Consider the following 26,674-nt stretch of genomic DNA (forward strand, 5'->3'; position numbering starts at 1 on the left):
GTTCGCGTATAATCTATTTGAGTTTCTTAAGAGAATGCATTAAAAAGATCATTCGACCAATAGACTTTATCTTAATATGGAACACATTTTACCAGATGTTATTTTCCTTTTTCCTTTCTTCAGGTGCACCATAAATGTGTATGGGCTTTCTGGAAGATAATTTTAGATATTGTAGCTTCCACAATGGGGAAGATACATGACATCACCAATTTTCAGAGAGAAGAAATATTCTCCTCCTTGTCCTACAGATGCTTATATTAATGCAAAGAAAAAAGAAACAAAGATCAAAGAGGAAAATAATTAGGATAGGATTATAAGCACCTGGTTTTGGTTCGAGGTTAGAATAGATAGAACACGGATCTTAATGACAGGACTCTAAATAAACATACAGGGAGTCTGTGAGTTTTGATAATTTATATTGTAGATGCAATGACCTGACAGATGGAGCAAAGGCAGTGTGGAACCCAATAAAAGAAAAACAAGTCAGAACAGAATACAAGAGCCTATTGAGGAAGAAGGGCAGGACTAAAAATCTAACTCTAATTACACCTGATTATCAGAGCGTTACTTGTCCCTACTGAGACGTTATCATCATCTTAAAACTGAAATCACGTCTGTGTATACCCATAGCTCAGTTAGCCAGGCAAAGAATACTTGCGTATGGTTGGTCCAGGATGATGTCTGCTTTACTCAATAATGGCATTTCGTCTGACGTCTCATTTAAGAACTCAATCTCTAGTATTCAATCAGAAATACTAGCCCCAGGTAGATGTTAGTGGCCAACTTTATGCCTGAGTTGAGTCTATCATTTCATATTTAGTTTATAACAGAAAAATGACTTTGCACTTCTGCTTCGGCCATGATAGCATGATCAATATCAAACTTCCTTTCTTGTTTCCGAATACCATAAAGACAGAGAAAAGATACGAAGGAACTGTGTTCGGTCATTTTACCTTCGGCATCCCAGGACTATGAGCCCATGTAAAAGAAGCATATCAGGTGAGTTTCTATTGCTCCAAAAGCTCACCTTAGTGCTTGCCACTATGGACCATCCCCGGCACAAAGTGTCACAGGCTGGGTTCCCCGGGAAGCCGACTGAAGCTAAGATTACCACATAGGGTATGGCATTTATTAAGTGAGATTATCACACAGGGTATGGCAATTATTTATAAATAAATAATTATTTACTATTAATAATACGTTATTATTATATAGATCTTGAGATCTATACGGAAGGAAAGGAGGGGGAGAAAAGAAGGTGGGACAGAGGGTACAATTCCAGCAAAGGTCTCCACTGATTTCCCAAAAGTTTTGCAGTTGGGGTGACCCTTTAGAACTGTCTAGGGTTGGGACTAGGGGGCTGGGTCTTTTGAAGGAAACTCCATGCCTACTCCTTGATCAGTCATTGAGGGTAGGCATACCCAAAAAGGAGGCTGATCTTAGCTGAGGCAGTTCCCACAGGAGCTGACAGCTATGGGTTACCATTGGATGGCTCTCCCAGCAGCCTAGAGAATGGGCCCTTCATACCTGCCCAGATGTTTTTTTTCAAGTTTGTTTATTTGTTTATATATTTATTTAGAGAGAGGGAACACAAGCAGGGGAGGGGCAGGGAGAGAGGGAGAGAGAATCCTGAGCAGGCTCCGCATTGTTAGCACAAAGCCCTACTTGGGGTTTGATCTCATGAACATGTGAGATCACGACCTGAGCCGAAATCAACAGTCGGACGCTTAGCTGACTGAGCCACCCAGGCGCCCCCTAATAGGTGCTGTTTTAATAAAGATAATTTAGTGGAAAAATTACTTCCCCGCCTCAACTATAGTTTCTTATGCGACTGTTACCAAGATATTGCCAAACACTTGGGGACCATAACTTTTAGTTTCAGATTCAGATAACAGAGGAAATTAACAAATTCAATCACGCTTGTATGTTATAGCCAAATCTATTATAAGAGGCCAATATTATGATTACACGGAGGAAAGACAATCTAGCAACGCAGAAGGATTTATTTAGAAATAGTTCAGTAATGTTCGTATTTATCTAGAACGCATAAATGACGCAAGCAGCTGCTTCTAACAGCCAACATAGAAAAATGAATGTCTATAAAGACAAATTACAGTTTTCTTTTAAAGCCTTGTACAGATCTCCCAGTAGACATTTCTCAAAACTCAGTGGATTTCCTTCACAGTTTTATCTAAGTCTTCCCTGCCTCTTCCTTGCACTGGTCCATAACTCCATCCAACCACACATGCAACCCGGTTCAGGTCTCCCGCAACTCCAGAGCTCAGACCCGTTTTACTCACACCCTCTGTTGATTCTCCCCGGATCAGCTTTCTCATGGAGCCAGCTTTTCTTGGCTGATTCCAACAGCTGCTCCTAACACTCTACTGACGGCAATTGTTCGATGACCATTTGCTGTTCATCACTGCGGTTACCCAGGATGGAAATGCCAGAGATTGGTAGCTCAGCTTTGTTTCCTAGAGGTCTGAGTGTTCAGACTAACCCAGTCATTCTAACGCACTCATGGGGGCCTGTGCTCGTCTGGCTTCCCACTGATCCATTGTGAGGGCCCTGGATCCCTTTTAATCAGAGACCAAAAATTCATTCCATTTTTTTTTTCTCTTAACCAGAGTGCTTATTGCAGAAACCTGGCCAAGGTTCTACTTGGGTGGCCCCAGCTGAAGTTGGTTTGGGGCCCTCTGCCCAGGACTGAGCAGGTTAAACAGGAAGGGAGGAAGTCTGGGCCCGAGGTCTCAGAGCTGCCGGATGATTCTGGAGGCGGGCTGCCAGTGAGGTCTGTGACACCTGGCTCCATATTCAGGGGCTGTACTATGCCATCCTCCACCGCCACGCAGAAACTTCGGCGCCGTCCATTCCCAAAGAGGAGCACCAACGAATCGTCTAGTAACAAACCGGTCGCCTTCCCAAAGGCCCCGGTGGGATCAGCCAGGAGCCGAGACTTGCCTTCTGCATTATGGACTCATCCCACTTTTCACTCAAAGACACTGTTAACAGACAGGCCACCACCTGGAGCCCCACCCCCGGCCTTCGGAGCCCCCCATGCCCTGCTCCACTCACCTGGCAGAAGGGTCTTCCAGCAGAGGAGAAAGGCCTCAGGGGCTCCAAACGGCAGGCTTTTCTTTCCCTGAAACTCCACCAGGTTCACCTTTTTCCCAGGCTCCCTTTCAAAGGTCACCACCGACTGGTTGGCATCTTCCTCCTGCTCAGGGCGGGAGAGCACATGCTTCTGAGCCCCGGGGCTGCAAGCACGCGGTCTGCACCCTGGTCACCCGAACGCTCAGGCTCCAGCACGGCACCGACTCGTTCTGGGCCCCTGACTGCAGACGGCCAGCCCACGTGATCCCCCGCTCCGTTTCCGCTTATGCTGATTTTTTTTAAATCAATCAGGGCTGTGGTGAAGGAGATAAGGCAGTGTGGGGCTTGTGGGTGTAGGGAATGGATACTTTGGATCCATGATGGATATAATATTTGTAAGGAAGTACCAGTACCCACAGTCAGGTAAGGACCTTCAGCCCCCAAACAAACATACTACCTTGTACGGATCATTTTATTATTTCATTTCTTGCACAGGCGAGTGGTTTTGCCCGTTCTCTAAGCTTCATTACTCAGTAGCCGGACTGGGTATGGAGCTCATTAGGCACTTTTTAAAACCAGAAGTATTTTCTTCTTTTGCATCAAGCCTAATTTTTAGTTATTTTAAATTAAAAAAAAAAGAGGCAGAGAAATCATGAAAGTCAAGAGACTTAAAAAAAAAATCTTCCCCTTTGTTTTTTTTTTTTTTTTTAAGTTTTTTAAACATTTATTTTTTTGAGAGTGAGAGAGAGCATGAGCAGGGGAGGGGCAGAGAGAGAGAAAGAGAGAGACAGAGAGAATCTGAAGCAGGCTCCAGACTCCGAGCTGTCAGCACAGAGCCCGACGGGAGGCTTGAACTCACAAGCTGTGAGATCATGACCTGAGTCGAAGTCAGACGCTTAACTGAGCCACCCAGGCGCCCCAAAACATCTTCCCCTTTGTAAAAATGGAAATACCTAACGTTTATAACTACTTGGCTGTCTCCTTGTTCAGCGGACTCTCTTTTCCAAATATCTACGCAGAACTGGACTCCTGATGTGCCAGGGGTGGGCACAGAGGAATTTTCCCATCACCAGGCGTCTGCCTCAAGGAGGGGGGGTTATGACCCCTCTGGGTACAGAAACCACCGACATCGTGATAGCCCAACGTTGCTCTGTTCCTTTATCGGCGATGGGTTTGAGAGGGCTTTCTATTCTGAAGCAGCAACCACAAAGAGCGGCGGAGAATCTCGGCAGGCATCAAATGTTCTCGCCCTGGCGTGCGGTCTTTGGAAGGTAAATTTGCATGTTTGTGGCCAAAATATCCAACCATACAATTTCGCTTTCTGAGAAAGGCGCACGCAGACCTGAGTGTCACTTAGTTGAGAATGGCAGTCAACGGTTTCAAATGGGTCCTAGTTATTTTTCCCTCACTTGAGAGCAAACCGTGGCTCCATCTGTAGTAGGCATTGAGGGGATGCTAGGCCTGGCATATGGTATTTGATGAAGTATCTACTGACACAGAAATTACAAAACTCGAGTGTGAAGTGTTTGACACAAGTTCAGTTTCAGAAGGCTTGTGTTTACATCTAAAATCTTGTGGGGCTTTGTGTGAACAAAAAAAGTACCTATTTTCTTTCTTTCTTTTTAAAATTTATTTACTTTTGAGAGAGAGAGAGAGAGAGGGAGAGGGAGAGGCAGAGAGAAAGGGAGACACAGAATCTGGAGCAGGCTCCAGGCTCTGAGCTGTCAGCACAGAGCCCGACGCGGGGCTTGATCCCATGAGCTGTGAGATCATGATCTGGGCTGAAGTCGGACGCTTAACTGACTGAGCCACCCAGGTGCCTAAAAGTACCTATTTTCTGTAAAGAATTTGTTTATTTATGTATTTGGTTGGTGAAATCAAGAAAATAGTTATGTTTTTGGGATTTTTTAAAGTTTACTTATTTTGAGAGAGACAGACAGTGGGAATGGGGAAGGGGCAGAGAGAGAGGGAGAGAGAGAGAGAGAGAGAGAGAGAGAGAGAGAGAGATTGATTGAGAGAGAGAATCCCAAGCAGGTGCCATGCTGCCAGCACAGCACAACATGGGGGCTCAAACTCATGAACCATGAGATCATTGACCTGAACCAAAACCGAGAGTCAGACACTTAACCTACTGAGCCACCCATGCACCCCAAGAAAATAATCATCTTAGGAAGAACTCAGACTTTACAGTTAAGCTCCATGTAGTTTGAATATGGGTTTTTTGGGGCAGTCGCCAATAGTGTTATTGCTGAATGCTGCAAAGTAGCAATTAGAATCTTTTTCTGCTCCTGGACTGGGCAGGAATTGCAGCAGAAATAGCATACTTTGAGAACAAAGGCACTAAATTCACTATGGCAGAGTTCTAAGAAGGTCTCATTATAGATGTGTACCGTCTCAAATCTCCCATGAGTGACAGAAGCTTTGGTCACTCTACCGCGGGAGAAATACGAGGGGAATAGTACAGGGTGGCCTGCAGGAGTCAGCTTTTTGGAGCTCTCAGTGTTCATAAAGAGAGACTATCCCAGGATGGCTACTGATTTCTACCAAAAATAACCTGCTTGTTCTAAAGGTCCAAATATGCCGAGGTTGCTTGTCTCCATAGCTTTCAGTGCCTTTCTTAGACTTGGCTTCATTGTAAGATACACCTGATAGTGATATTGTGGCGAAGGGGGCCTGTAGCCTTCACCTGCTTCTACTCCAGGTACCGCACGTGATGGGGGCCAAGCTAAAGACTGCCATTGATCAAGGGTGTTTGGCAGGAGGGGAGAAGGACTCTTGGTTTCAGTGGGTTGATTCAGGGGCTTGGCATTACCAGAGGAGCTTAATTAGCTCTGGGGAGAGGTGACAAGAGCCAGCTGAGCTTGTTGTTGGATCAAGAATAGAATATGCAGAGCTGTGTGCTAAACTGGCTCTTTGAATCAAGAGTGCTCCCTGATACGAGCAGGCTTCTGCGATCACCAAATTTCATGTTCCTACACGTGGAAGGACAGAAGTGCCGGCTCACTGTATGTAACCCACTTTCCTTACAACACTGATTTCAAATGCTAGTTATGGGATCCACCAGTGCTACTCAGATGGTGATGGCTGATGTTTATAGAGGCTACCTCTGGCACCTGAATGCCTGATTAGGGTCCTTTATGTAATAATTAATGTGCTGTGGCATATACTTCTCTTGACTCTATAGTCAAATGGTAGCTGTCCTGGGGTGTGGACCAAAATTTCCCAACCTACTGACTTTTGGACTGAATAATTCTCTTTTGTGTATGGGGAGCTGTCCTGTGTACTACAGTACGTTTCGAACTATCTCTGGGCTACACAATAGATACTAGGAGCATCCTCCCCCAACTGTGACAACCAACAATATCTCTAGTCACCACCAAATGTCCCTTGGGAGCAAAATTTCCCCATCGAGAACCACTCGTGTAAACGAAAACTAGTATACCCATGCGTACAGCACATGTTAACATGTTTTCAAAGTTTATAGACACAAAACAAGAAAATATCCACAAGCAGCTATATTCAGCAGGTGTCTCTTTTCCTTCTTTCTCTTCCCAACCTCAACTCCAAAGGGATCAGCTTAAGGAAGTTTTTGTTGGCCTGGAAGAAAGTCCCTCCTGATTACTGAGGCTTTTGGCATTTGACACTCCATTACTATTCAGCTGGAGTGAATGTCTCATTTGGCCTTCCCTAGTCCCAGGCTCTGCACAGACCATCAAAATGACCCTCTGGCTTTGACACCTGAGCTTTGACTGGCTTTTGTTCATCTCAGCTTGTCGTCTTTTTGTAGCACACCAGCCCATCCTTGGCTGTTACCAATAGCCATCCAACACTTCTTCCTCCATATGTTTCAATGCTTGATGCATTGCGCCTACAGATGGATTTTTCTTCCATTACTACCCAGTCCCAGTTCAGCATCCGTGAACATGTTCACAGTTGGGCCATCGCCCTGTGCTGGAGACTGTCTGCCTCCGTTTACCTCATCGCAAGCTTGGCAGTGAGGATTCCACTCCCAAACTCCATGGCGCTTTCTCAGATAATTTCCTATACCAACAGTCACAGTTTGGGTTTTCTGGAAGCAGAAAAGATGAGGTTTGGGATAAAAGAAGACATTTTATAGGGATCAGCAGTCACGAAAGGAAGGGGGAAAGACCAGAGTCGGGTGTGTGGGAAGCTGAATTGTGATGGAGGCTTCACACAGCCTCAGGAAGCCCAGTGGGGAGTCTGGGGTGAGCACTCCACCTATTTCTACCTTGCTCAGCCTCCCGAAGTGGGTTGTCCTGGGGAAAGAACACCTTGAAGTGAGGTGGCTCTCTGGACCTAGGGTGTGCCCTGAAGGAGCTCGGTAGTTCAGATTGTTGATTTTTTTTAAACAAATAAAAATTATATATATTTAAGGTATAACGTGTGATGTTGTGATATCCATTGTGAAATAACCATTACAATCAAGCTAATTAATGTGTCCATCACCTCATATAGTCAGGCAGTCTGGTGCCTGCTAGTCTTTCCGGGTTCATTTCGCTGTGTTAGAATGGGCTTTGTGTTTAGGACACTTCCTTATCAAGAGATAGGGGGCCTGTAACAGGCTTATCACTTTGTGTGGGGATCTTTCCCTGTTTGAGGCTCAAACAGTGCTCTCTTGTCTTTGCTTGTGCAGATGTCATATGGCATCTGGCCAACCGAACTGTTCCATCAATCCGCCATGGGGAGGGGACCAGGAATTTCTACTGGGCCACAGAAGGGTGTGAGTTGGCAAGTTGCACATTGGCCTCTAGGCTAAGGCTTGCTAGTTTCCAGGGAGCGATGCTCACTGTTGCAACTGATCTTGCTGTCTCTTTTCTATGGAGGTGAAGCATTGTTCCATCCAATTCTTTAAAAATTTTTTTTTAATTTATTTTTTTAATTTACATCCAAGTTAGTTAGCATAGAGTTCAACAATGATTTCAGGAGCAGATTCCTTAATGCCCCTTACCCATTTAGCCCATCTCCCTTCCCACAACCCCTCCAGCAACCCTCTATTTGTTCTCCCTATTTAACAGCCTCTTATGTTTTTGTCCCCCTCCTGTTTTTTATATTATTTTGGCTTCCCTTCCCTTATGTTCATCTGTTTTGTCTCTGAAAGTCCTCATATGAGTGAAGTCCTATGATATTTGTCTTTCTTTGTCTATGCTTAGCATAATACCCTCTAGTTCCATCCATGTAGTTACAAATGGCAAGATCTCATTCTTTTTGATTGCCAAGTAATACTCCATTGTGTCTATATATACCACATCTTCTTTATCCATTTATCTGTCAGTGGACATTTGGGCTCTTTCCATACTTTGGCTATTGTTGATAATGCTGCTATAAACATTGGGGTGCGTGTGCCCCTTCTAAACAGCATACCTGTGTCTTTTGGATAAAGTGCAATTCCTGGGTTGTAGGGTAGTTCTATTTTTAATTTTTTGAGGAACCTCCATACTGTTTTCCAGAGTGGCTGCACTAGTTTGCCTTCCCACCAGCAGTGCCAAAGAGATCCTCTTTCTCCCCATCCTCACCAATATCTGTCATTGCCTGAGTTGTTAATGTTAGCCATTCTGACAGGTGTAAGCTTGTATCTCGTTGTGGTTTTGATTTGTGGTTCCTTGATGATGAGTGATGTTGAGCATTTTTTCATGTGTCTGTTAGCCATCTGGATGTCTTCTTTGGAGAAGTGTCTATTCATGTCTTTTGCCCATTTCTTCACTGGATTATGTGTTTCTTGGGTGTTGAGTTTGATAAGTTCTTTATAGATTTTGGACACTAATCCTTTAACTGATACGTTGTTTGCAAATATCTTCTCTCATTCCATCAGTTGCCTTTTAGTTTTGCTCATTGTTTCCTTCTCTGTGCAGCAACTTTTTATTTTGATGAGGTCCCAGTAGTTCATTTTTGCTTTTGTTTTCCTTGCCTCCAGAGACGTGTTGAGTAAGAAGTTGCTGTGGCCAAGATCAAAGAGGTTTTTGCCTGCTTTCTCCTTGAGGATTTTGACGGCTTTCTGTCTTGTATTGAGGTCTTTCATCCATTTTGAGTTTCTTTTTGTGTCTGGTGTAAGAAAGCGGTCCAGGTTCGTTCTTCTGCATGTCGTTGTCCAGTTTTCCCAGCACCACTTGCTGAAGAGACGGTCTTTATTCCACTGGATACTCTTTCCTGCTTTGTCAAAGATTAGTTGGCCATACGTTTGTGGGTCCATTTCTGGATTCTCTGTTCCATTGATCTGAGTGTCTGTTTTTGTACCAGGACCATACCGTCTTGATGACTACAGCTTTGTAATACAGCTTGAAGTCTGGGAGGGTGATGCCTCCTGCTTTGGTTTGCTTTTTCAAGATTGCTTTGGCTATTCGGGGTCTTTTGTGGTTCCATACAAATTTTAGGATTGTTTGTTCTACCTCTATGAAGAATGCTGGTGTTATTTTGATAGGGATTGCATTGAATATGTAGATTGCTTTGGGTTGTGTTGACATTTTAACAATATTTGTTCTTCCTATCCAGGAGCATGGAATATTTTTCCATTTTTTGTGTCTTCTTCAATTTCCTTCATAAGCTTTCTATAGTTTTCAATGTATAGATTTTTCACCTCTTTGGTTATGTTTATTCCTAGGTATTTGATGGGTTTTGGTGCAATGGTAAGTGGGATGGATTCTTTGATTTCTTTTTCTGTTCTTCATTATTGGTGTATAGGAATGCAACCGATTTCTGTGCATTGATTTTATATCCTGCCACTTTGCTGAATTCATGGATCAGTTCTAGCAGGTTTTTCATGGAATCTTTTGGGTTTTCCATATAGACTATGATGTCATCTTCAAACAGTGAGAGTTTGACATCCTCCTGGCTGATTTGGATGTCTTTTATTTCTTTGTGTTGTCTGATTGTTGAGGCTAAGACTTCCAAACCTATGTTGAATAACAGTGGTGAGAGTGGACATCCCTGTCTTGTTCCTGACCTTAGGGGGAAAGCTCTCAGTTTTTCCCCATTGAGGATGATATTAGCATTGGGTCTTTCATATATGGCTTTTATAATCTCGAGGAATGATCCTTCTATCCTTATATTCTTAAGAGTTTTTATCAAGAAAAGATGCTGTACTTTGTCAAATGCTTTCTCTGCATCTATTGAGAGGATAATGTGGTTCTTGTCCTTCCTTTTATTGATGTAATGAATCACATTGTTTGTTTTGCGGATACTGAACCAGCCCTGCAACCCAGGTATAAATCCCACTTGGTCGTGATGAATAATTTTTTTAATGCATTGTCAGATCCGTTTGGCTAATATCTTGCTGACGATTTTTGCATCCATGTTCATCAGGGAAATTGTTGATAGTTCTCCTTTTAGTGGGGTCTTTGTCTGGTTTTGGAATCAAGGTAATGCTGGCTTCATGGAAAGATTTTGGAAGTTTTCCTTCCATTTCTTCTTTTTGGAACAGCTTCAAGAGAATAGGTATTAACTCTTCTTGAAATGTTTGATAGAATTCCCCTGGAAAGCCATCTGGCCCAGGACTCTTGATTTTGGGGAGATTTTTGATTACTAATTTGATTTCTTTGCTGGTTATGGGTCTGTTCAGATTTTCTATTTCTTCCTGTTTCAATTTTGGTAGTTTAGATATTTCTAGGAATTTGTCCATTTCTTCCAGATTGCCCATTTTATTGGCATATAATTGTTCATAATATTGTCTTCTTATTGTTTTTATTTCTGCTGTTTTGGTTGTGATCTCGCCTCTTTCATTCCTGATTTTATGTATTTGGATCCTTTTTCTTTTTGATCAAACTGGCTAAGGGTTTATCAATTTTGTTAATTTTTTCAAAGAACCAGCCTCAGGCTTCATTAATCTGTTTTTTTTTTGGTGGTTTTGATAGCATTGATTTCTGCTCTAATCTTTCTTATTTCCTGTCTTCTGCTGGTTTGTGGTTTTATTTGCTCTTTTTTTCCACCTCTTTAAGATGTAAGGTTAGGTTGTGTCTTTGAGTCCTTTCTTCCTTCTTTAGGAAGGCCTGGATTGCTATATACTTCCCTCTTTTGACCACCTTTGCCCCGTCCCAGAGGTTTTGGTCTGTGGTGTTATCATTTTCATTGGCTTCCATGTACTTTTCAATTTCCTCTCTAACCTCTTTAGCTCATTCATTCTCCAGTAGGATGTTCTTTAGTTTCCAAGTATGTGCTATCCTTTCAAATTTTTTCTTGTGGTTGATTTCGAGTTTCATAACATTGTGGTCTGAAAACATGCACGGTATTATCTTGATCTTTTTGTACTTGTTGAGGGCTGATTTGTGTCCCAGTATGTGATCAGTTCTGGAGAACGTTCCATGTGCACTGGAGAAGAATGTATATTCTGCTGCTTTAGGATGAAATGTTCTGAGTATATGTGTTAAGTCCATCTGGTCCTATGTGTCATTCAAAGCAATTGTTTTCTGGTAGATTTGCTGTTAGATGATCTGTCCATTGTTGTGAGTGGGGTATTGAAGTCCCCTACTATTATGGTCTTATTATCAATGAGTTTATGTTTGTGATTAATTGATTTATATATTTGGGTTTTTTTGTGTTTGGAGCCCAAGTGTTTACAATTGTTAGGTCTTCTTGATGGCTAAACCCCTTATTTATAATATAATTCCCTTATCTCTTGTTAAAGTGTTTATTTTGATATCTAGATTGTTGGATATAAGTATGGCTACTCCGGCTTTCTTTTGTCAACCATTAGCATGATAGATGGTTCTCCATTCCCTTACTTTCAATCTGAAGGTGTCTTTAAGAAGAGACTGTCTTTATTCCATTGGATACTCTTTCCTGCTTTGTCAAAGATTAGTTGGCCATACATTTGTGGGTCTCTAAAGACAGCATAAAGACATCTAAAGTGGGTCTTTCCTAGACAGCATATAGATGGATCTTGTTTTCTTATCCATTCTGTTACCCCATATCTTTTGATTGGAGTATTTAGTCCATTGATGTTTAGAGTGAGTACTAAAATATATGAATTTATTGCCATTGTGTTCCTTGTAGAGTTGGAGTTTCTGGTGGTGTTCTCTGGTCCTTTCTAGTCTTTGTTGTGTTTGGTCTTTTTTTCTTCTCTTTCATCTTTTCTCCCTTCAGAGTGTCCCCCTTAAAATTTCTTGCAGGGCTGGTTTAGTGGTCATGAACTCCTTTCATTTTTGTTTGTCTGGGAAACTTTTTATCTCTCCTTCTATTTTGAATGACAGCCTTGTTGGATAAAGAATTCTTGGCTGCACATTTTTCTGATTGAACACATTGAATATACCCTGCCACTCCTTTTTGGCCTGACAAGTTTGTGTGGATAGGTCCACTGCAAACCTGATCTTTCTTCCCTTATAGGTTAAGGACTTTTTTTTCCTTTGCTGCTTTCATGATTCTTTCCTTGCCTGAGTATTTTGTGAATTTGACTATGATATGCCTTATTGATGGTCGGTTTTTGTTGAATCTTATGGGAGTCTCTGCTTCCTGGATTTTGATGTCTGTGTCCTTTCCCAGGTTAGGAAAATTTTCTGCTATGAATGCTCACATAACCCTTCTACCCCTTATTCTCTCTTCATCTTCTGGGACCCCTATGATCCTAATGTTGTTCCTTTTTAATGAGTCACTGATTTCTCTAATTCGTAAATCGTGCTCTTTTGCCTTAGTCACCCCCTTTTTTTCCTGTTTCATTATTCCCCATAAGTTTGCCCTCTATATCACTGATTCACTGCTCTGCCTCATCCATCCTTGCCAACATGGCATCCATTCGAGATTGCAGCTCAGGTATAGCATTTTTTATTTCATCCTGACTAGCTTTTACTTCTTTACCTCCACAGAAAGGGATCTAATCTATTTTAAACCCCAGCTAGTATTCTTATTATCATGATTCTAAATTCTGGCTCAGATATCTTGCTTGTATTGTGTTGATTAAACCCTGGCTGTCATTTCTTCCTGCTGCTTTTGGGGGTGAATTCCTTCATTTCATCATTTTGAAGGAAGAAAAGGAATTAATAAGGTAAAAAAAAATTAAAAAGTTAAAAACAACACGCACCCCTCAAAATCAAATAAATGATGCTAGATCCTAGGTGTGTTTGGTCTCTTTGTATAAAGGAGCTTGATAGATTAGAGAAAAAAGGTGGAAAAAAGAAAAAAAAAACAGGAAAATGTTTGAAAATTTGAAAAAATGGATAGAATGAAAGCAAATAAAGTAAAATGTTGGAATTAAAATAGATTTTTAAAACTTTACAAAGAAGGAAAAATATAGTATAAAAATTAAAGCAAAATATATATTTTTTTAATGTTTGCTTATTTTTGAGACAGAGGGAGACAGAACATGAGTTGGGGAGGGGCATAGAGAGAGGGAGACACAGAATCTGAAACAGGCTCTGGGCTCTGAGCTGTCAGCACAGAGCCTGATGCGGGGCTTGAACCCACGAACTGTGAGATCATGACCCGAGCCGAAGTCAGACGTAAAGCAAAATACTTTTAATAAAAATTAAAAATACATTTTTCTCTTTCTGTATTCAAGAAAAAAAGAAACAAAAAAGAAAAAAAAATTGAATAGATGGATCAGTTAAGAGACTGAAATATGATTGAAATTACATCATTTTCCCCTTCTAGTCAAACTATGATGACTCGATAGTCCATAAGCTGAGCAGGAGCTGAGACCTGGGGTTTTCTTGAAGAGCGAGGTTGGCCCAGTTGGGCGGGAATTAGTGTAACAGCTCTGTTCTCTACTAGATGGTGCTGCTTAGCTTACTGGGGTGGATTGTTGTGGCACTTGTAGGTGTGTATATGCATGCATGGGAGGGGTGAAAATGGTGGCATCCAGCTACCAAGTCTCCAATATTGGAACTGTATTGTCCCCCATCAGTAATCGTGCGCCCATTTTTTGTCTCCACTTCTGTCCACTCCCTGCTTCTACACTGTCCTTGACCAAGCTGTCAAGTTGCCTGGCAGCACTTCCCTCCTGAGTTTTATCTCAGATGTATTTGTGTTTCTGGACCCCTCACTTCTGAGGGACTGTGGCTTTGATCCACTTAGATGCTCTGGGGGAGGGTCTCACCGAGCAATGACCTGGTGCTGGCTGCACCCAGGAATGTTCAGGTGACATGCTGCCAATGCCCAGAGACTGCATTTGGGTGCCATCCTGCCCCAGAAAATGTTCATGTGATCATGTAGCAGCAGCATTTCAGTGATTAAGGAAAATCACAACACACATCTGGCCCCAGGCTTCACCCTTAACGTCCTTGTTCCAGCACCAGTGAATGTGATTGTTCTCTGGGGTCTGCTGGGACCTTTGTCTGTGGGGTGGCCTCACAGCCTCTACCAAATGTCCTCCCAGCAGGGGAATTGCCTCTTCTCATGTGGCCCGAGGACCACCCAGACTTCACTCTGCTCCTGGGGATTTGCCCTTCCCACCAGAGGACCACCAGTTATCTGGCTGTGGAGTTTCAGATTCTGTGCTCCCCACTGTGTATAGAGTCTCAATGGAATTTAAACCCTCTCCTTTGTCCTTTCTCCCTTTTTTGTTCAGTCTCTGTGGCTGTTTCCACTCTTCCCCTTTCTCTCCAGCTGCTTTTGGTGGGGTTCTTTTCCCATACTCTCCCCCTGTCTCCATCCTCTCTCCAGAAGCAAAAACAGCTCCCTGCCTTCCACAGTTTCTCTTTCCCCCCATTCACCTCTCTGTGCCATGTACCTGCTGAGTTCTGGGGTTCATTTTGTGCAGATTGTTGTGTTACTCCTCAAACCAGTTTTCTAGGCGTGCAGGATGGTTAAGTGTTGATCTGGCTGTATTTCATGGACTCTGGACACAATAAAACTTCCATGCCATTCCACCTTCTTGGCCCCTCATGAGGGTTCCATGGCTAAAGTTTTGTTTTTTAATGTTTATTTATTTTTGAGAGAGACGGTGACTGAGGGAGGAGCAGAGAGAGAGGGAGACACAGAGTCTGAAGTAGGCCGGTTGTGGGGCTTGAACTCATGAACCGTGAGATCATGACCTGAGCTGAAGTCAGGTGTTTAACTGACTTAGCCACCCAGGTGCCCTGGTTCCATCCAACTCTTGATTGTGTTGCAGTTTTAGTGACTCTCATAACAAGATATAATGGGCATAAAGGTTTAGAATCCTCTCCTGGGCTTGGTAATCGGTGCACAGTAATCTGCTCAACAGTTGCCTTTTTCTTTCTTTTTCTTTTTTCTTTCTTTCTTTTTTTTTTCTTTTTGGTGAGAACGAAGATTTGCCTTTTAGCAAATCTCAAGTGTACAATATAGTATTGTTAGCTGCAATCACATTACTGTACTTTATATCTCCAGAATTTATTCATCTTCTGTGAGTTGTTTGTTCTTTTTTTCTTAATTTCAATTCTTGTTAGTTAACATATAGTGCAATATTGCTTTAGGAGTAGAAGTGAGTGATTTATCACTTATATACAATGCCCAGTGCTCATCGCAACAAATGCCCTCCTCAGTACCCATCACCCATCTCTAGCCCATCTCTCACCCACATCCCTCTGTCAATCCTCAGTTTGTTCTCTATCATTAAGTGTCTCCTGTGGTTTGATTATTTTAGATTCAACATGTGAGATCATGCAATCTTTGTCTTTGTGTGTCTGGCTTATTTTACTGAACGTAATGTCCTCCAGGTTCATCCATGTTGTCAAAAATGATGGAATTTCCTTTTTCTTTCTGAGGCTGAGTAGTATTCCATTGTATATACATACCATATATTTTTTATTCAGTTCTCCATCGACAGACATTTAGGTTGTTTCCATATCTTGACTATTGTAAACATTGTTGCAGTAATCATGGGAATGCAGATATTTCATTGAGAAACTAATTGCAATTTTTACCCAGAGGAGGATTACTGGATCATAATGTACACCTGTTTTTAATTTTTGGAGGAAATTTTCATACTGTTTTTCATAATGCTATTCACACCAACAGTGTACAAGGGATCTCTTTTCTCTACATCCTTGTCAACTGTTGTTGGCTGCTTCTTTTTATTTTTTTTTTAATTGCCTACTCACCTACTCACTGCATTCTCTGTGGTGAGGCAGAAAGTCCTTCCTTAAAGGGAGCTTTCAGTGAGAATCTCTTGTTTACTACCATAAAATGTGTTTCTTTTCAAAACCTGGGACCAGGTGGGTAGAGACTGAGGTCTGCTCTGATGGTACTCTTTGCTTTCAAACTGAAGGTAGGAGTAAATTGGGATAAAGAATACTCGACTATCACCACACAACAACATCCTACATGTGGAACGTTAATCTGTCCCTTAAGTCTCCTTCATCTGTGTACTTGCCTTTGGACACCCTTTCCTCCACCCCCCACTCCCCACCCCCACCCCCGTTTTTGGTTCTCTGACTGACTTAATGGATCTCTGTCTGTGTTGATGGCTTTATTCTGGTCTACAAACTCTGGTTTAGCCATTCATGGGTCAATTTCTCCCCCAGAATGTGACATTTCCTCCCTCCACCCTTGACTCTCAAAATACTTTTGGGGGCACCTGGGTGGCTCAGTTGGTTGAGCATCTGGCTCTTGATTTTGGCTCAGGTCATAATCCCAGGGTTGTGGGATCAAGCCCTGTGTGGGGCTCTGCACTGAGCATGGAGTCTGCTTAAGATTCATTCTCTCTCTCTCCCCCCCCTTTCCTCCCCTCCCCACTTGTGCTGTCTCTCTTAAAAAAAATACCTTTGGAAAAGAAAAGGATTAGATGATCTCATCTTGCATACATACTTTTTATGTATCCTCTCTTATCTGTAGTTGTTCATCTAGTTTTCAGGAAATTATTTTATACAACAGTCCTTTTGCAAGATGATTCTTAATCGAGGGAAAGGATTTCTATTTATGGAAATTTAGACATTGTAGAAGGTTAGTGTGAGTGAACTTTCCTGACTTTTCCATATATTTGTAATAACTTACCATATAGGCTTATAAAATGGGCATTGTTCACATTATCTAAGTGAAAAAGGGGGAAAACAATCAGATGAGGGCATAGGATTCTGATAAATTATTTTAGAGCTTCTCTCATTATTTTGTGTTACATCTTAAGAGGATAAATTTGTGTGTGCAGCTCAGATTTTATTTGGACAATGCCAGGCTAACAGAAAAGTAGCAATGATAATTCTTTCTTACACCATTTGAGAGTAAGTTGCAGAATGGATGACCCATCACTCCCAAAAAGCGTTAATATGTATTTTTTCTACAGGAAGTTCTCCTGCATAACCACAATATAAACATCAATGGGGTGAAGATGTAAAGAATGTGCCTCCTCCTGAGACCACATTAACTTTTGCTTTGTCCCAATAATGTCCCTGTAACAAATGGATTCATAACTGTTTCATCTGTTTCTTTGTTCTCCTTCAATCTGAAAGCATTCCTCAGTCTTTCCTTAATTTTCCCAGTCTGACACTTTCGGCGATTACAAGGGAATTGCTTTTAGAAGTCACCTGATTTTGGGTTTTCCTGATACTTCCTCGTGATTAGGTTTAGTCAATGCTTCTTTGGCAAGGATATCACAGAAGTGCTACTATGTTCTTTTCCTGTTAAGTAGCATACAATCTTGATCAGTCCCATCACCGATCATAAGTTTGATCAGTTGATCAAGGCAGTGTCTGCCAAGCTTCTCAATAAAATACTCTCTTTCCTTTGTAATGAATAAGTATTTTGTGGGAAGTTACTTTGAGACTTTGCAAATATCCCATTCCCCATCAAACTTTCAATTTATTTATTTCAGTACAGATTCATAGTTTCCTATTATAGGTTTGGGTAATAATTCATGATTATCATATATTTTGATGTTCAACTCCCTAGGCTATTGATAATCTCTTCAGGAAGCTTCTGTACCTACCTGGCATGGATCCATTTTTCCTTGAGCACTTCATTCCTTTCTGGCACAGCAAGATGTTCAAAGCTCATCTAATACTTTCCTTACATAAGTTCTGGAATCAACCATTTCTCCAAGGAGATCTGGTTCCTTTTAGTGCAGAGTGGGAGAGCGGTATTCAGAAACTGAGATCTGGACATCAGGATGTGTCATTGCTATTGGGGTGTTGCTGGATAGAGCTAAGGAAAATGTGTATGAATATATATATGTATATATACATGCACATATACATTTACAGCTATATTCATTTCTGTATGTTTCTCTCTCTATATTGAAAAGTATGTACTCACAGAAACAATTCAATTTTAACCCAACACCACGGGGTTTATTTGTTTTTCTCTCCTTCTATATGTATTCTCCCCTCCCAGATGGTGATAAAACTGTCTCCCTTTATATTGAATGTATTTACTTATTTGGTTAAACTCTCTCCATCTCCCCATTGCCCCATATCCAGTCTTCTGCTGCTGCCACTGCCTTTTCCTCCATATGACTGTCCTCTCCAGCTTACTTGCGCTCTGACATCCTGTGCTAGGGTGTCTCCGCTGTCCCCCCTTGTGGGCACAATCTCCACCCTACCTGTGCTCAGACATCCAGGGCTTGACTACAAACTCCCCCTGTTCCCCCTACTCGTGTTGCCCCACAAATATGGGAACCCTCCTTACCTGAGCTCAAACATTCTGCATTGGCTTCCCTGTGTGTGGTCCCTCTCTTCCCCTCGATGGACTCCAATACACCATGCGAGGATGCCTCTCCTGTGGCTGCTTCCTCATGCCGGTTGGCCTGTGACATTCCCTCTCATCTCCAGGATTCACTTTCCCTTTGTTCCCCTACTCCTGCACAATGCCTCTCTTGCTTGGTTCCGTCAAATGGCTTTTGTGTTCAAAAGAAAAAGGAGGGAGAGGGAAGAAAAAGTGGAAAAAGAGGAGTAGCTCGGTGTTTAATCTTGTTCTACTGTAGTTCACAGTTTCTAGTAATTGGTATCCAATCTGAGTCCTTAGGCTTAATCTTTTATAAATTGTATTTCACCATAATTTAACTTGAACTTATAAATATGCTAAAATCTAAATAAGCTCTATTTGGATTCATTGGCTCAAATTGCAGGAAAATAAGAAATAAGATGTGAAATAGAGCTTATTAATAGTTAAGTATGAGAATGTATTTTTTGCAAAGATTTTGATTTTCATAGTACTCCTTTTACCAATCATTACTTATGTATGTATGAACATAATATGTATTTTAGAATGGGTAATGAGAATGCATAAACTCTAGAAATTTACATGATTGATCATTTAGGTATATTGTGAATTGTATTTCCCAAGTAAAAACTACCTTGAGCATGATCTTACAAGCATATACTGAAACACCTAAAACTAAAGAAATTTGCCAGTTTTTATTTAGAAATTCTACAACACATATTTTGCAATGTTAGGCTCTCTGCACACAAGAAATCTCTTTAACTGAACTGCTTTGCAGCTGTTGAACAATAGCTCTCAAACTGGCCCAACCTAAATGTCTTTGTAAAATCATGATTTCAATATTTGCTTAAAATTTTTTTTAAAGAAAGCTGTTAGTTAATAGCAAAGTGGCAGTGACTACATGTCAGTTGAACTATAATATCATGCCTTTTCTCTTTAGTGAGGTTAGGTGGTGGGGAGGAGGGGGGCAGCCTTTCATTTCTGTTCACCCAAAAATCAATTCTGAGCAAACTCACCGAAGGTCTGGAAATGAAAGGGTTTGACATTGTAAAGGAGAGCAGCAAAAAAGATTGACTGCAGGTTTGCTTTCTAAGAAGTCACTTCTTATTCCCCTAATTTTCCAATTAAACACCACTGAACGTTGCTGTGAGGCTGTAAAACCCTGGTTTTCCATCAGGAAGACTCTTACTCGTCAGCTTCCTGTCAGGCAGGAAGTATGTAAAGCCTCACTAAACAGGTCTACTCTTGGTCCTCATTTTTATGTCTCTCATAGGCAGGTGTCATCTTTAAGACCAAATACAACCTTGCCATCACCACCAACAGCACCCAAGGCTCATCTTGGAAACACTTTTAAATTTCATGAGTATTTTCTCTCCTGTCTTTTTAAATTTAAAAAAAAAAATTTAAATTTTATTGTGTTTTTTTACAACCTGTTCACCTGTTCATGGACATTTTAAAATATTCAGGTATAATGAACATACAGTGTTATATTAGTGTCAGGCATATAGTATAATGAGTCAGCAACTATCCATTCCTCAGTTCTCATCAAGGTAAGTGGATTCTCAGTCCCTTTCATTTATTACATCCATCCCCCCCCCACCTCTCCTTTGCCAGCCACCAGTTTGTTTTCTGTATTTAAGAGCCTGTTTTTTTTGTTTGTTTCTTTTTTCCTTGTTTGTTTTGTTTCTTAAATTCCACATCTGAATGAAATCATGATATTTGTCTCCTCTCTTTTCTAACTAATTAACAGTCAGTTAAGGAACAATGTATTGCTCACAATGGTGATGAGAACCATGAGAAACATGGAAGGGCAGAAGACATGCCTGTTAAGTCACCATTTAATGGGGAAAGAGAGCCAACATACGTGCCACCAGGAGGAACAATAATAGAAAAGGTAGTAGTTTCAGGGCGCCTGGGTGGCTCAGTTGGTTAAGTGTCCAACTCTTGACTTGAACTCAAGTCATGATCCCAGGGTTGTGAGATGGAGTCCCGCATTGGTCTGCTGCACTGTGGATGGAGTCTGCTTAAGATTCTGTCTGTCTCTCTCTCTCTCTCTCTCTCTCTCACCTCCTTCACCCTTGCCCTTCTCTCCCCACATGTGTGTGTTCTCTCTCTCTCAAAATAAAAAAAAAGAAAAGGTATTAGTTTAGAATTGAGTCTGGACTAAGATTTTTATGGCCAGGTATAATAATTGCAAGTTCTTGAGGCAGGAATTACAAATGAAAATTTAATTACCATATGTTAAATGTTCAATTATTATAGGAAAAGCTAATAAACTATTAAGACGTACTTTTCCTTCTTTATTGGCAACATGTTTTTTGTAATGAAGAAATAAGGACATTTCTGTAAAGCTTTGGATTTCATATGACTAAAAGTTGATGAAATATCCAACAATAACTAATTTTATTTATTTATTTTTTCAATATATGAAATTTATTGTCTAATTTTATTTTTTATTATCGAGTATGCCCCAGTGTTGTTTTGATAGTCAAATCACTAATCACTAGTGAGTTTAGTAAAATCACTAAAAACTGTTAAATTTCGTGGTTAATATTTGCATATTTTTTCTCATTACAATAATGACTTGAAACACTAATAAATAAATATAATTGTATTAGAGTATACTGAATTTGAAATTATTTTTATTAAAGTATAAATCAATTTTTAAAAATTTATTTTCTACTAAAATATTGAAAGTTACTCAAAATTACCTATTACAATAAGTGGATAAGTGTAAATTTTACAAATTATAATTAATAAATATAAAAAACATACAGTTAAATAAAGCTAAATTTTAATTCATTTTAAAAATTTTATTTACGTAAAACGTTTGTTTTGAGAGAGAACATGATGAGAGGAGGGGCAGAGAAAGAGAGAGAGAGCGAGAGAAAATCTCAAGTAGGCTCTGTGCTGCCAGTGCAGAGCCTGATGCGGGGCTTGATCTCAAGAACCATAAGATCATGACCTGAGCTGAAACCAAGAGTCAGACCCTTAATTGACTGAACCATCCAGGCGCCCCTATTTTTTAAAAAAAAATTCAATGAAATCGTATTGAATATTTTCAGTTCTAGTATGCAAAACTGCAAAAAGCTTCTAGTCACACTTGTTAATTATTGCAAATGCCATGCTAAATTATGAATACTTCCACAACTGTAAATCAGAGCAATTAGTAACTGAAGCAAGAAAATGGACACTTGGCAGTTCTGGGAAGTATTTTGTTTTGCAAGGTCCCACTGCGAGCCTTCAAACTGAGAGTAAAGGTTGGGAAAGTCGATGTGTCTTGTCTTTTACCAAAGCCCGTCTTGCACCTGTGCTCCACAGCAGTGTTCATATGACCCATTGGCAATACCAACCCTGTATCCCTTATGTTTTTCACCAACAGTTAAATGTACCGTAGGAAAACAAGGTGGAGAAGAATGTCTCTAGGGTCTGAAGAGTGTTAGTTGCCAAAGTAGATGTTTAGGATATGGGTTGCCCTTTATTAGTGCTGACTACTGGCCTCTGAATGACAGAGAAGTATCCATGTGTTCTGTAGCAAGCGGAGTGTGTGTGTGTGTGTGTGTGTGTGTGTGTGTGTGTGCGTGCGCGCATGTGTGAAAGAAAGAGATCTGGAGAGAGAGACAGAGAGAGACATGGAAACTCAAGGAATCCCAGGCAAGGGGTTTTCTCGTCTTCATCTTAGGGAATTAGCAATTTAGGAAACCAATTAAATTAGGATAGAAATTTGTAGAAAGGCTAGGAAGTAAACCCAGCCTTGGAGAATGTACAGGATTTAGGTGGGAAAAGAGAAGAGGAAAAGGGCATCCTCGGCGGAGATTGCGACATAAATAGTAGAACAGGCTTGTTGGGACAAATCATAGGACCCGCCATACTGGACGGGAGAATTGTTACGGGAAGGAAGTGGCGTGAGCACATGCAGGTAGACTCTGTGAAAGAAAAGAAATTCGGGGCGCCTGGGTGGCGCGGTTGGTTAAGCGTCCGACTTCAGCCAGGTCATGATCTCGCGGTCCGTGAGTTCGAGCCCCGCGTCAGGCTCTGGGCTGATGGCTCGGAGCCTGGAGCCTGTTTCTGATTCTGTGTCTCCCTCTCTCTCTGCCCCTCCCCCGTTCGTGCTCTGTCTCTCTCTGTCCCAAAAATAAATAAAAAACGTTGAAAAAAAAATTTAAAAAAGAAAAGAAATTTGATTTTATGTATTAAGTGGCTGGTTCATGACCTGGCCGTGACATGCCAGTAATGGTGCTTTGGGGAAATATAGTAGCTGGAAGTGCAGAAGATACTGACCAAAGAAGATACTTGAAAAAGAGTAGTTAGAAATCTACTCCCTAGGACTGATGAAAGCTAGGATAGGGCACTGGCTTACAATGAGGCCAGAGAACATACGGGAGACCATAGGCCGGTCACAAGAAGAGAATAAACAGGGTTTGGTCTGTTTTTATTTTCTTTCAAATTCTAATATTAAAATAGAAAAATCTCGTAAAATCCCTTTAGCTGAAGACCCACTACTTTTCCATGCTTACATTTTGGACACAGAAGATGTGTGGACCGCTGGAGAGGGACAAGTGTGGGGCTGACTGAAGCCAGAGACAATGGGAAAAGCTTCTTTTCCACATGTCTCAGTGGATTTCCTATCATCTGCTTAAGCCCTTCTATTGCCTCACGTCTTGGCCAGCTTTGCTAAATCTTTTGTTTGGGCTGTCGGGTCCTTCATGTTACTTGGCCTTTAAGACAAAGCTAAAAGTTCCAGAAGGCAAATTTGAAGAGTATAATTTAATAGTTGGGAAGAAATGCTGCTCTAAACCAGTTTTTTGGCCCAGGGATGAAAGGAGAAAATGCTTCATCTTTAAGGTAAAATGATTAGATAGCTCAGTTTTGCTATCTTTCTAATTTGTATCCAGCAAGTCAAGTTTTCTTAAAAGGCCTCAGTCAGGCTACATGACATTGCAGGCCCCCTGATAGGGCATATATATGGTGGTGTTAAATATTTTATTTATTTAGTAGAACGTTGTATGTAACGGTGTGTCCTTGATCACTCTCATACCATACAAAGGGGTTTCCTTTTCAAAACAAGGATTTTGATGGTCCTGGTCTGTGGACGAGCCTCTGTTAGGAAGCCATAATTCAACATGAGCGAGCAACTTATATGCCTCTCCTCCACAACCCTTATATTGTTTTTATCATTCCACAGGTTGGCTAAATGTGGTGGTGGAATTATTTAAATGTGTATCCAACTCGAAATTTGCATATCCATATTTTTGATATTGGAGCCCCAAAAGATGTACTTAATTATTTTGAAGTAAAGGGTGTTTCAGAATTACTGCCAGAAATCTCAGAAGACTTTTAGGACATTAAAATAAACAATGCGAATATGAATATGAAATAAATCTGTTCAAGGTAAATTATGTAGGTTAGTTTGATATAAAGTTAGAAAAGAAACATTATATATACATTTGTGTGTGTATAAATATATATATATAATTCTTATATGTAATATACACATACAAAGAAGCCTCATATATTTGTGTGTGTATATATTTTGTATATTTTTATATGTATACACACACATACACACATAAATATAAAAGAATTGGAAAGAAGTTATATAATAAAAAGAAGTTATGCAATTCTTAAGCAATATTATTTTCCAGCTGCTGTTTTCAGCAATACATTATCTTCTCCAGAGGAGCTCAAATCAAGTCTACAGATACTTCTTCAAGGCTTTATGTGCAGTGGCTTTATGCTGGGCATTAGATCACTTTATACAACCTATATAATATGGAAATAATGGAAGACATGTGTATTATGTTAGAACTCTTCATATTTGGAGGATATATGGTGAACAGCCTCCCAGTCATGACCCTTCGGTGGCAAGCTTGTGTGTGTATTCACGCTGATGGGTTGTGTATGATTGTTAAATAGATCATTTTTGAGAAAGCAATTTTTAAACAATGTACAACTTCCAGACTTCTCTAGGAGAGATAAAATTACTCTTTGTCTTAGGAAGTCACTGATGAAAACCATAGTCCCATGGCCTAGTGAAAGGCTGCCCACTATTGCTGAGTAATTATATAATCACTAGGGAAAATTATAGAAAATATTTTAAAAACTATTTTTATAGTGACCATATTTTCCAAATCAAGAATGAAAATAGGTTCTGATAACACTTGGGGGATGGGGAGAAGAGGGTCTTGACCTCACAAACTGTGATATCATGACCTGAGCAGAAACCAAGAGTCAGACGCTCAACTGACTGAGCCACCCAAGTGCCCCATGTTTGTAAAATACTTTTAATCAAACTATGCATATGCATTTTATACCTTTTTTATACCTTTGATGTCACTAAAACAGCATTTTGAGTGATGTAACACAGTTTTTTTTTCATACCACTTTATCTTGCTGTCTCGTGTGAGCTATTGCAATTTTTATATCTGTGTATGGTGCTGTCGCTAGAAATTTTATCTCAAGTCCCAGCTTCAGAACATTTGGTTTTTTATCCATCCTGAGTGTGCGTATATGTGATCTCTATTGCTGTTTCAATAGATCTTTAAAAAGCTATCTAAAATGACAATTGCAGCAGAAACAGTTGGTATCCACCAAAAATTTGTGCTTTATCTTGTGCTGTTTAGAATTATCACCAGAAAGTAGCTTCCTAGCCCAAGTTACTCTTTTGAAGCCCCTCCCAAGGAGGTGGCCTCATCTAGGTGGTACCATGTGACTAGTTCTTGCCAGAGAAGTATCAGCGGGAGCAAGATGTGTCTTTTTTGGGATGGGGCTCATAAAGGGTAGTGCCTTTACAATAATCTTCTTCTCCAGGGGTAGACTGTTGGCGAACATTTTTGTTAAGGACCCGATGGTAGTATTTTAGGCTTTTCTGGCTGTGTGGTCTCTGTAGCAAAGTTGCTCTTGTAGAATGAAATCAGACGTAGCACAATCAACAAAAATGTGTGACTGTGTTCTGTGCACCGTACTCTGCTGACCTTCCCGCCAGAAGTTCGTGGAGGCATCAAATAGGCATGAAACACTGCTGGTGAAAAGTCTCTGGCCATCTGGAAACGACTCCATTTGTTATTAATCCAACAAGAACTAAACTTTCATTGTATTAAGACATGGAAATTTGGGGATTTGGGAATTGATTTGTAACAGAATCTGGCATCGCGCTAACGAATATAAAATCGAACACGAGATTTGGAGACATCCCCACAGAAATGATTACTAATTGTGCACTGTATTTTTATTTACTTATTTGTTCATTTGTTTGATTTTTTTTTTTTTTTTTTTTTTTTTTTTTTTTTTTTTTTAGAGAGGTTCTACCAGATGGCCATTAGAAGCACTCAAAGCTAGAAGGTTGGTTCAGGTTAATATGTTTTCTCCAAACAATACTTTTACAGCTCAAAATAATGTAAATGGCAGTTTATTCTGTAATGTAATAGATTGTGTTGAGGGTCAAGTATAAGGTGACCCCTTTTCTGGGAAATAATTTTAGGAAAAAAATTCACACTACATTTCAGGAGGTGTGGCTGATTACTTTTTCAGTTTTTATGGTCCCACGTTTTGGGAACTAAGGAGTGTAATGGCAAGAAGAAATGTATCAAAGTCTGGGTGAAATTAAATCTTTTCTCTTTCTCAGTGAGAATCTGTGTTTTACCGTGGGAAGTACATAAACTTTGAATCTGGATAGACCTTGGTTTAATACTGGCTCTATTTTTAGGCAACTTGTTTTAACCTCTCTTAGCTTAACCTTCTAGCTAGATGTGGGTAACCTCACCTCATGGAAATGTTTTGAATATCAAAGAAGGTAATGTGCACATAGTGTTTTGTTAAGCTTTGTTTAACAAAACAAAACTGACCTGTTCTCTTCCTCTCTACCTGTACTAGGTAACATACCTTGCTATTTGCTGCGGTAGAAAAGCAGACACAATAAAAATTTAAAAACAATCTGTGCATCAAAAGACAACATGAATAAAACTATAAGATGAGCTGTAAGAGGAGAAAATATTTTCAAAATGAAGACTTGAGCCACAGACTAAGAAAA

The sequence above is a fragment of the Panthera leo genome, chromosome A2 (genome assembly GCF_018350215.1).
Source record: "Panthera leo isolate Ple1 chromosome A2, P.leo_Ple1_pat1.1, whole genome shotgun sequence".
Classification (NCBI taxonomy): Eukaryota; Metazoa; Chordata; class Mammalia; order Carnivora; family Felidae; genus Panthera; species Panthera leo.